An 8,889-nucleotide genomic window follows, 5' to 3' on the forward strand; every position below is an offset into this window, starting at 1 on the left:
TTCACTGACTCACTCACTTTTTTTTTTTTTTGGTATCTGTAACTCAAAGCCCCTGTATGCTGGATAAATTACTTTTGCTGCAGCTATATGACCTTATCATTGTGGATGTGTTTCAGTGCTGTGACACAGAACTAGACTGAAAGGAATCATTATTAATGTAGAATCAGGCACTAGATCATTAAACATGCACTGCTGGTTTGATGAAGTTTTCTGAAAATAAAATAAATGAAGCAAAGCTGCAGTGTGAACCTACACATCACGGACAGTGCTTACTAATGGACAGCTCTTAACAGCACACAGAGTTTGGACGTGTGATGTGTCGTGCTCTTAATCAAAACCAATCCCTCTAATGAAGTACTTAGAGTGTATGAAAAACAGGCTGTGAGATTTAATCTGTGCAAAACTAGCTTCCAGATACACAGCTGTTACCTGTAAATTCACTGGATAGAGAAACAAACAGTCTACATTTTAATAAGATGTTTGGGACATAAGGAAAATGCATGATAAAAAAAAAAACAAGTAAAACAACCAAGAGTCCGTAACCTGCCCTAGCAAAATATTTTTCTGTCCTCACCATAAAATTATCCATTTTCATTTTTAATAATGTACTTTTTGGATTTCTGATTGGTTTGTGGTTTTCATCACATATTGTCATGGAGTACACCAAAACAAGAAGATCCAAGTGCAGCATTTATTAAAGGGGACATAACACACACAGTTTCAGCCATCTCATGTTAATCTTGAGTACCTATAGAGTAGTATTGCATCCTTCATATCTCCAAAAAGTCTTTAGTTTTATCATATTAATAAAAGAAAGATACAGCTTTTCGATTCTCTCCGAAAACAGCCGAGCTCCTGGATGCGCGCCGTGGGCGGAGCTAAAGAGTGATGAGCACTTGAGCGCCGGTTGCCAACAAAACACAGACATTTGATGCTGTTTCACTTACCGTCTGCAGTTCTGGATCATGACCAGGGTCTTTTATAGCTGGGACCGCTCCATCTTTCAGTATCAGAGTCGAACTGGGCCTTGTCTATAAAACGTTCGTCAACAAACATACTTGTGAAACTCCATTGCTGCCCCGAAAAACAAACTACATCCACTGTTTACGTAACGCTGGCTTCTTTAGGAAGCTGAACAAAGTTATCTTTCCCTTACAACAAAATACACACTTCTATCGCGAGCGAGCGAGTCCCGGCTCAGATGTCGGGAGTAAATGACGACTGCCATGTTCATTACTACATCCAACAACAGAACACCTCAATCTCTTAATCGGAGACGTTCTTGTCTTCCACCACACCGGAGTCGACACAATGGCGGACTGATGACAGCCACTCAGGGCGGAGCTAAGGTAAGACGGCCCTGTCAATCAACTATCGTGGGAGGGGCCTGTGCAGAACTACGTCATTCTGACAGGAATCTCAGAACAGCCTGATTTGACAAAGAGGATTTTTAAAAAATCACTATTTGAGAAAGGGGATTTTAAAATAGGGATTTAAAAAAAAAAACACTGGGTGGATTTTTATAATTATGGGATGGATGTGTACACACACTTCCAACATACACTTATGTTCAAACAACTTTGCATCCGATGACCCCTTTAAAGCCTGAAGTCTTTACTATACATGAGCACACCAACTAGACACTGTGACAGCATATATGTTAATTTCTTTAGCATACTGTATACATATATATATATATATATATATATATTTAAGTATCTTTATAGTAATTTCATAATTCATTCTATTGTCTTTGAAATATTGTTAAATTGTATCTGCTAAATGTACTGACGAGCATTCATGGTAAATTAAACTACTTTAATGTCATTTTTATTAAAACTTGTATGTCATGGATTTGAACATATGTGTAATTGTGATTTAGTTGCAGTTTAGTACATTTAAAATACATTGCCTTTAAATGTAATATCAAATAATACACTACAGTTAAAATGATCAAGTAGGCTACTTTACATGTGCTTTAGTATGTTAGTAAACATCAAAATAAGTTCACTTCATTAAAGCTCGGCAAAATATTATTAAAACATAATGATTTAAAATACTTTTAAGTAAAACTTTTTTTCAAGGATTTTTTCAAAAAAAAAAAAAAAAGTTGTCATTTGCGTGCAGTTAATTTTCAGATAGTTTGGCTCGCATTCATTCTTTGTCTCATTTGTGACCCAGGAAATGAAGAACGCATTTTGAGGCGCCATTTGAAGGAGCATTTCAAATCTGACAGTCTTCATTGTGCCTTCGTGCGTTTCAAAATGCAGCCTTCGACAAATGAGACACAGCAATAGTCATATAGTCAGAGTCCTCTCTTTAAGTACACTTAAATGGCCTTTTCAATTCATACGATATTATTTGCAAGTTTTTTTTTTTATATATACTTTTAAGATTTGAGGTACACTACAAGTGCACATGCAATATAATTAAGCGGACCTCTTTTTCACAAGAACACAGAAAATCAAACGTTTTTAAAATGATTGTGCAAAGACTGAGCCCTGCCACCAGCAATGCCTACTACCCAATACATACAGTTAGGTCAATATATATTTGGACACGTGCACAATTTTTTATTATGGCTTAAAATGCGTACTGGTGAACTCAGCAACATAAAAAGGCCTGGACGTCCACGCAGGACAGCAGTGCTGAATGATCGGAGGATCCTCTCCATGGTAAAGAAAAACCCTTTCACAAAATCAAGCCAAGAGAAGAACACTCTCCAGGAGGCAGACGTGTCACTGTCAAAGTCTACAATCAAGAGAAGACTTCACGAGAGTAAATACAGAAGGTTCACCACAAGGTGCAAACACAAGGTGCAGTGATGTGTGACATCAGACTTAACAAGTGGATACCTAAGGACCGCTGCTTCTGCTGAATGATGTTAAGATTAACTGCAGTGAACTAGTCTATCTGAGATGTTTCTGTTTGATCTCTTCATAACAGCCTTACTGTTTTCCAGAACTTTCAAAATGCCCCAGGAATATTAAAAAGATTGCCATTATATATGGTTGGAAATATGCATGAATCTAAAGAAATGTTTTTGTTTTTCTTTTAATGCTTATGATATTTTGTATCATTATTATTCCAAAGCCGCTGATGTACTTTTCAGACCCTGCAATATTACCGTGGTACTGCTGAGCCAACACATGAAGCACTTTAACACCACAAACTAGTGCATTAGAGAATAATATGGAAGAAAAGCACATTGTTATTGTTTCTAATTAAATCTCTTTCCTTTTTTTCTCTTTTCATTGAGAGTCTGCTGTTTTCCCATGTTTAGTGCCATATGCCCTTAAACACAAAGGTCAATTGCACATTATTAAGAATTATGAACAAACTTCAGATGCTTTACCCTAAGTGCGCATTTACAAGTTAATGACCCTCAATTTCCTGAACCTAATTAATTTCTTACATAGCAAAATTAATTACATTTCACAATGACAAAAGACAATGTGACCATGAGCCATGTGCAGAATCACTTGTACATTATCAAGCACACAACATGAGTAATTGGCTTGACACAAAGGAAACCAAAAGGATCCCAAAGGAAGTTGATGGAATCACTTCAGCGTATTACAGCAGCATTAGCACAGCAGAAAATTATCAGTATAATTAATTAGTTGCCTTGCTGACCGCTTATTAGAAGCTTGACAGCGGGCTGGGAAAACAAGAACGCATGAATGCTGATGAAGGATTAGAATAATTGCTGCTTTTATAAGAGCCCTTTTTATATGTGCATTAAAAAATATGCTGTTGTCTTTCTCTTCTGTTTCCGATGACAATTTTCTGTGAAGGACTGTACTTTCACCTCTTCAAGAGATGAACGAGAGGTACCTTTGAACCACTTCACAAAGCTGAAGCTCTGGATGCATGTGTAATAAGCGAAAAATTCTTCCATGACATTCAATTAAATGCACAGTACTGCTTTGTAGTTCTTATTTTCATTATATAACAACTGTGAGAAAGAATAGTAGACTGGCTTCTTGTAGAATAACGTGCATCAGGCTATAAAAGATGCTGTCATAAACATTTGCTTATACAATATGTCTAAGGATTAAAGGGATAATTTGTTGATTCGATCATTATTTATGCATCTCGTCTCATTTAAACCTGTATGTGGAAAACAAAAGATATTTTGAAGAATATTGGTAACAAACCGTTTTGGTGAGCATTGACTTCCATTGTATGAACATTAAACACACATACTTTTCACACTGTTCTTACTCTGGCTTATGTTGTTCTAAATCCCTCATAAAGGTATTCTGTAGCGCCGCTTATCAATGTCAGTTCCAAAGAAGTGGACCAATCAGAAGACCCTGGAGGCAGGGCAAGTGTTGCGAGCTTTTGTTTACGATAGCAAGTTGACATGTTAATTATATGGCATTCTGTGCTGTACTTTAAAAAAAAAAAACCTTCCTGAGAGCTGTTTCATGTTTTAAGACAAAAAGTCGCATTCTGTGTGAATAGCCCCTAACACCGCATCCACACTCTACAAGATTGACATGCAAAAGCACTGTTAAAGGGATAGTTCACCCAAAAATGAAATTCTGTCATTAATTAATAACCCTTGTGTCGTTTCAAACCCATAAAACCTCCGTTCATCTTTGGAACATAAATTAAGGTATTTTTGATTAAATCCAAGAGATTTCTGACCATGTAAGGCCCAGCAAGGGTTCCATCATGTCCCAGAAACGTACCAAGAACACCGACAAAATAGTCCATGTGACATCAGTGGTTCAACCATAATTTTATGAAGCCACGAGAATACTTTTTGTCGGCAAAAAACAAAAAATAACAACTTTATTCAACAATTCTTCTCCTCCGAGTTACTGTCTTCCGCCATTATCGGGAGTACTATGACACATGCGCGTGCTTTCCTCTGCTCGTAAACAAGGCACAGCATCGTGGTACTCTCGATAATGGTGTTTGGTCTCATAGATCTGTAGTTATGGACATAACTTACGATTTATTTCAACCTCACTCAGATCATCACCACGGTTTTATCCTGGATAACTAATACCTATACCAAGTCATGAGAGACTAGTATAATTTTCCTCCCCTGGTAACTTAACAGCAGATAAAACAGCAGACCCCAAAGAATTTGGATTTGTCACAGTAATCCTATAAAATCTTGTGAATGTGCACGGGGTGCTCCAGAAGGCCACCACACATATGTCCGAAAGTGCTACCCCCTTAAGTGCCCCCAGGAAGTGACCATACTCCTGGTAGAGTGGGCGACTATATAATCAGAAATAGCTCGATTTTGACTGGATATGCTTGCAAAATTGTATCCACTATCCAGTGAGACAATCATTAGACACAGGCTTGCCTGCACACTTCTTGTCAAAACATACAAATTGTGTATGTGACTGTATGGGACCTTAGGTGGGAATGATGGATTTGGCCAAAGATAAACCCCTGCGTTTTCCATCTTCCATCTCAAACAGTCTTCACTGACCGATAAAAATGCAATCCACTAACCCTCTTGGCTGAACATATTGCAAGGAGGAAGACTGTTTTCCATGTCAGAAACTTTAGATTGGCTTCATCCAAAGGTTCAAGTGGTGCTTTGACTAGTGAACGCAAGACAATAGTAAGGTCCCAAGCAGGTGATCTCATAACCCTCCCTGGGCATAAACAGTGCACGCCCTTAAGGAATTGAAACACCAAAGAGTGTTTACCAATAGTTACACAATCCACTAAAGAATGAAAGTGTGAAATGGCTGCAATATAGATCTTTATAGTATAAACTGATTTCCCCCGAATTCAACAATGACATTGGCAGAGTCTAGCTGATGGTATTGACACCGTGCTAAGAATATTCGCCACTTGCTATAACAGTTCCAAGTAGAGGGTGCCTTAGAACTATTTATTGTCTTCAGTACAGCTTCATCTAAGTCCTTAGGGAGGGACTGAGCAAAGACCATACCCACAGTTGTAGAGTCTCTGGTCTTGGGTGGCAAATCTGTCCCTCCTGAGAAAGGAGATCGATTCTCATCAGTAGCTGCCAAGGATGACCTTGAACCAAATGTACAAGAGTCTTTAGTACCAGGAATAAAATTTTGAATAAAAACCAGTGAGCTGTTTGCTGGTGCTTATCCGATCTATTGTCACTTTCTGTAATATGGTTCTAATCTCGTTGGCTAAAATATGTGCCTGGACAGGGTCTTAGACTATGGTCATACAAAACCCTGAAAAGTTAGGAGGGTGCCACCATAACTGTATCCTGTATCCCTTCTTGATGATATCTTGGACCCAGGGATCTGATGTGAGGCGTAGCTGGGTATGCATGCAGTGCATGCTGATTAGAAATTTTGTCCTACTTTGTCACATCACTGTGACGTATAGCATCAAAGTACCACGAGAGGGTTTCGAGAACAGCTGTCTGATTCAGTCGGTGCAGTTTCTTCAGAGCGACTGCAGGAGCACTGATGACGACACAGCTGTTTCACGACTCACCGAATTCACCACATCACAATGATGACGTGTGTTTCGGGTTTATTCTAACACCTTCAATTCCAATAATGCTCATAAATCTGTGGTTTTAGAACAGTAAAAGCTGTTAGAGTAAGCAAACACCGTGCGAGCATCACTACCAGGAACAGAAAGTGACTGACTTGATGTGTTCCCTTTCAATTCTGCCCCCAACTGCAAACAACAACTCTCGCCGCAAGGGCGTAAATTTCGTCTAACAGTGGCGAGTGGGGGGGTGGGGGTGGGGTTAAACATAAAATTTCTCAAGAGAAATTTTTGAAGGGAACACATATAATACAGCAGAAATTGTACTTGTAAGGATAGATAAGTGTACACATACACATAGCATGAAGACCGTGTTTAAATATGAGTTAAGTTCATACCACATAATCATATTATAATTATTAAATTGTTTTGGCGTCATCCTCATAATATTTTAAGTTTCGTCTGGGACTGAGGATGTCTCTTATTTAGATGTTCAACCGCAGCAAGCCCACTGATCTGCCACTTAACATCATATTGAGCAAAACCCAACATATCAGTAGATCTATAGTATTAGCCTAATATCAGTTCACACATAGGCTTATCACGGTATTAGTTGTAGTTGGTGGCTTACTATCCAACAAGCTAAGGTATTAGAACAAGCTACCAAACAAGCTAGGTAACCTTATAATCACTCATGGAAAAATACATTGGATATCATAGTTTTTTTTTGTCATGACTAATTTATTAATGATCCAATATCATCTGTATTAAAGGGTCATGAAACCCCCCGTTTCAGCACTGGTTAGTTCTCACCACAGTTTTAAAAAAAGTGCTAAAAAAGTGGACGTTTTTTCAAAAAAAGTTTTTTCTTATCAGTTGTGTACATTAGGGTTTAATACGGTGGCAGAGAAGTGCAAAGCAAATCACAATTCTGAAAACAAAATAACAATTCAGCAAGCGCAACAACAATTCATAAAACATTATAACAAGTCAGAAAACACAACGACAAATCAGACAAACCGGAAGAGGTAGGTATAGTTTGAGACAGCGCCATTGGTTTGGGATTACTCACCTCTGACTGGACGAGACATCTGTCAATCAATGTATACAGGAAGAACCAGCCGAAGAGCAGCAGAGTCGTGGTAGAAAGTTTGGAGATGTATTGTATGAATTGCCATTAATCTGGAATAAAAAATACAGGGTGTCTATTTACATTTATTTAAAAGTGACTGCAAATCATCAGCTCCAGCGGTGCGGACTGATAAATGCGTGCCCTTGGCTTTTTGACGCGATCGACCCGGGTTCGATCCCGCCTTTTGCCGAACTTTTTTTTCTTCTCCCTTTTCAAATCTCGTATCACATCGTAAAGGCATTTATTTTCAATAAAAATTAAGGAAATAATCAAACAGTTGAAAATAAAGTACCGGGTAGTATACTTGATAGTAGAAATCCTGCTATTTTAACATAGTGTATCTAGGTATTCGCACTTAGTGTAAATAGCATAGTGCTAAAAATATTGCTATTTTCACTTAGTGTAAATCGAATCCATTGTTGATACGAGATTTGATAAAAAGGGAGGAAAAAAAAGTTTGGCAAAAGGCGGGATCGAACCCGGGGCGATCGCGTCAAAAAGCCACCGACACACGCTTAACCATGATGGTGTTTAGTGTTTGTGTGAATGATATATATTAGTGCTATATATTAGTATTGCCCTCCTCAGCTCATAGAAAAAAGTGGGCGTGGTGCGCAGGTTTCATGACCCTTTAAAGAGAAAGAATCACAGCCGATGTTTAAAGTGAATAAAATAGCCTTGATAGCTTACTTATACATAACTACTGAAGAGTTCTATTCTCTCCACCGGACTTGTGTGTGTGTCACTGTGGTAAAGGGGGAAAGCAGGCAGTGGACAAAACCACTGTGAGGCAAGGGGGGGAGGCAAACGTTTCTAAACTTAAAACGCTTTTTTGCATTTATATTGTTTTACTACTCACACAACTATTTTAAGCAGTGTTGGGAGTAACGCATTACAAAAGTAATAATATTACAGTAGTATATTATGTTTTGCTGTAACGCAGTAATATAACGCATTACTAATAAGATTTGGGTAATATTATTACTCGTTACAATCTCAGTAACGCAAGTTACAACAACATATTACTAACACCGCAAACCAGCACCAGAGAAAAAATTCCGCTGGTAAAATAGTTAGTCTATCTCCTGTTGCTGGAATTAAGATGGTTGAGATGACTGCAGAGATGGATTCTACATTTGAGAGATGGACACACTCCTGTTATTTTCAGTTCATCGGAGAAAAGGATAAGAATGCATAGCAATATGTGCGACACCAAACTCTCAACATGGAGAAATAGCACGAGTAAAACCTGTAAACACTGGACTGGTGCCACTAACAGTAAGTTATAGAGAGAG

The sequence above is a fragment of the Sinocyclocheilus grahami genome, unplaced genomic scaffold (assembly GCF_001515645.1).
Source record: "Sinocyclocheilus grahami isolate Dianchi unplaced genomic scaffold, SAMN03320097.WGS_v1.1 scaffold446.1, whole genome shotgun sequence".
NCBI classification, from domain to species: domain Eukaryota; kingdom Metazoa; phylum Chordata; class Actinopteri; order Cypriniformes; family Cyprinidae; genus Sinocyclocheilus; species Sinocyclocheilus grahami.